General features: G+C 36.5%; 1 protein-coding gene across 6 annotated transcripts in view; it reads left to right on the plus strand.

Moving 5' to 3' along the window:
- The first annotated feature begins 1,767 nt into the window (after window positions 1-1,767).
- tjp1b (tight junction protein 1b) overlaps window positions 1,768-2,772 on the plus strand; it is a 62,245-nt gene continuing 61,240 nt past the window's right edge. For 5 of the 6 annotated variants that reach the window (XM_020621520.1, XM_020621530.1, XM_020621537.1 and 2 more), the window contains exon 1: window positions 1,768-1,799. The gene's annotated coding sequence lies outside the window, so the exon portion shown is untranslated. The remainder of the gene's footprint in view (window positions 1,800-2,772) is intronic. The other variant, XM_020621543.1, reaches the window with a different exon arrangement.

Raw genomic sequence — 2,772 nt, forward strand, 5'->3', positions numbered from 1 at the left:
TTTCTGATTCCTCACAATTTTCGCTACTGTTTTCATGTATAATTTGTGTTGGAAGCTTAAGGTTGGCAGAATAAGAGCAGAAAACAAGCTGAAAAATTGTAAAAAGGCTGCAGGACAGAGTTAGACATCACAAGGAGTCTGTCAAGCAATCAGAATGATCCTACAGAACAAATAACACAATACTTTTATCTTCGATGTGCACAAGGTGAATCATATGGTATGGCCTTCAAAGTCACCTGATCCCAACCCAGTTGAACACCTGTGTGTAAGACAGTGCTCGCCACCACCATCATCCAAACACCACATATCTTTTGGTAGAGTTCAGAGACTCAATGCCAAGGCACACTGAAGCTGCTCTGGTGGTACATGGTTGGTACATGGCCACTCAGGTCGGTGGTTTAGATGGTTCACGGAAGTACCAACTACCCACAGAGTCTTTAATCATTCAAGCTTGAACCATAGCTTTTCTCACACACTATGATTCCTTTATTTTTTTGTTCCTTTTTTGTCCCTTTTACTTCCAAGACAGAAACTGTTCAGTAGAAACTAAATTTTTTAAAAATAAATGAAAAGGAAGAAAATAAAGATGTTTAGAAAGATTTGAAAAGGAGACACTTATTTGCCAGCACTTACCCGAAATGTTCTGATAAAGTGCTTACAAGTCAAACAGAAGAGGTTGAGTCATGAAGCCAGTAAGTTGTTGAAATTACTCTGACTCAATTAAATTTCCAAGGCAATAGATGAAATTGAAATTACAGTATAATAGCAAAGTACCATATTGAGAAAACCGATAAGAGAGCAAATGTGAAACCGATCAAAGATTTCAGTGTCAGTTGCACAATATCAAGACAAATAGGAGAGCCTTATGTAATCAAACAATATCTTGCCTGACCTTAAAGTCATGCCAGTTAATATTAGAAGTTATTACTGAGAACTGCCTTCTGTGTGTTTTATCACTGACGAATTACCTTGTTAAAGCTTTTGTTTGGAAATTGAAGTGATAACATAATTCACACTCTGTACCTGTTCAAATACACCATGTGCGGTAATCATGTTTAACAATGTTTGGCAAGGTTCAAGACATTCATATTGTCATAGTGACTGCTGTGAATTGTTACAGTTCAGATGCATATAAATTGTTTTAAAACTGTTCTAAACTGTGCCACATTTTGGAACTCAGACCACAGTACTACTTTATTTATACGTCAAAACCATGAATTACTGTTCCAGGGACTAACCCTAATCATACCACATTTGCCATAGTCCTAATCTTTAGTTAAACGCTTACCTTACCGTTCAGTGCACAGATATTAAGGACTGTGAAAATTTCAAGGGGTAGTCAACCAAATTTATACATGAAAATCAGTTTATTTATCATATCATGGAAATGTGCCAAACAATGTTTTTGGAGCTTGACCTATCCCAGGGAATAAAAGTTAGGATGTCACCATGTCACTAGGCTGGCCTGTGCCTTCTACAGTATGTGAAGTGAGCATGTGAGACAACAGAGCACATGGCTTTTGCCATGTAAACCAAAACTTAATTTGGTATTGTAGTTAGACATTTCTAGTCACTTTCGTATGCGTACTGATGTCATTGTCACAGTACAGGAAAATAGCTACATATGACCTTTTGATTCCAGGTCAAACTAGCCTCATTTGTACATACTGTGTATATTTTATACATTACACATACCACATGGAGTTATTAAAACAGTTTTTGTCATTTGTCTCTTTTGCTTCTCAACAGCGGGTAACAAGCTGAAGTCCCCCACCAGGGAAGAACAATTTCATCATCAGGTAGTGCTGCAAATACTGGGAAAGTTTTTCCAAAATTTATTAAATACATTTTAGACACATGGTTTGCTTGGTTCAGTGATGATCACTCACTCTGGTTTAGCTCTGAATCAGTTTTTTTATTTTATTTAAGATGTTCTGCCTGTTCAGCATTGAAGGACTAGTAGCAGCTCCACTAGTCTCTTAGGGTTTAAGGTTTTGATGGAGAGACTGAGGTGTTGTACTCTTACTGTCAAAATATAATATAATATACTGTATATGTGACAATCACTGATCAAATAGCTCCCTCTCCTGGTAAAGAATAGGCCATTGTCCATTCTTGTACACAGCAGCTGGATAAAATGTGATTCAAAGTCAAGCTGCCTCACTTAAAAAAAAATAAAATTCAGTGCATATAATTTGTTAAATTCCCTTTTAAATTCCCTTCTAATATATGCTAATGTTTCCACGTCATTGCAGGCCTGACACCTCACTGTAATGGGTCAAAAGCCATGACAAAATGTTTTAATCAGGTATCACATTCCCAGAAATAACCAGGAAGGTGAGGAGTGTGCCACATTTTGGCTTTATTTTGGACAGTTGATCAGTGGGGCTACTAAGGAAGAGGAGCAAGAGCCTTCACTCAGGGGCAATATAAAAGTACCTTTCATTCACATCACACAGATTTTCCAGGATGGGTAAATGATCTGAGCCTCCATGATAATTTTTAGATTTTAATTAAATAATAATTAAATGACCCTTTAAGTAGTTCAGGACAGTCATTTTTGAGGATATGTAAAAAACAATATTACTCTAAAGTATTAGAGGATAATAAAAATAACATGAAAGGTACTTGGAAGATATTAAATAAATTGATTAGAAACAGTACCAGCAGGAGTAACTACCCTCCATATTTTATGGACAATGATACACCGGTCAACAGATTTGAGGATGTAGTTGAGAAGTTTAATAGGTTTTTTGTGAATGTGGGTCCTGG

The sequence above is a fragment of the Monopterus albus genome, unplaced genomic scaffold, assembly GCF_001952655.1.
Source record: "Monopterus albus unplaced genomic scaffold, M_albus_1.0 scaffold7.1, whole genome shotgun sequence".
Classification (NCBI taxonomy): Eukaryota; Metazoa; Chordata; class Actinopteri; order Synbranchiformes; family Synbranchidae; genus Monopterus; species Monopterus albus.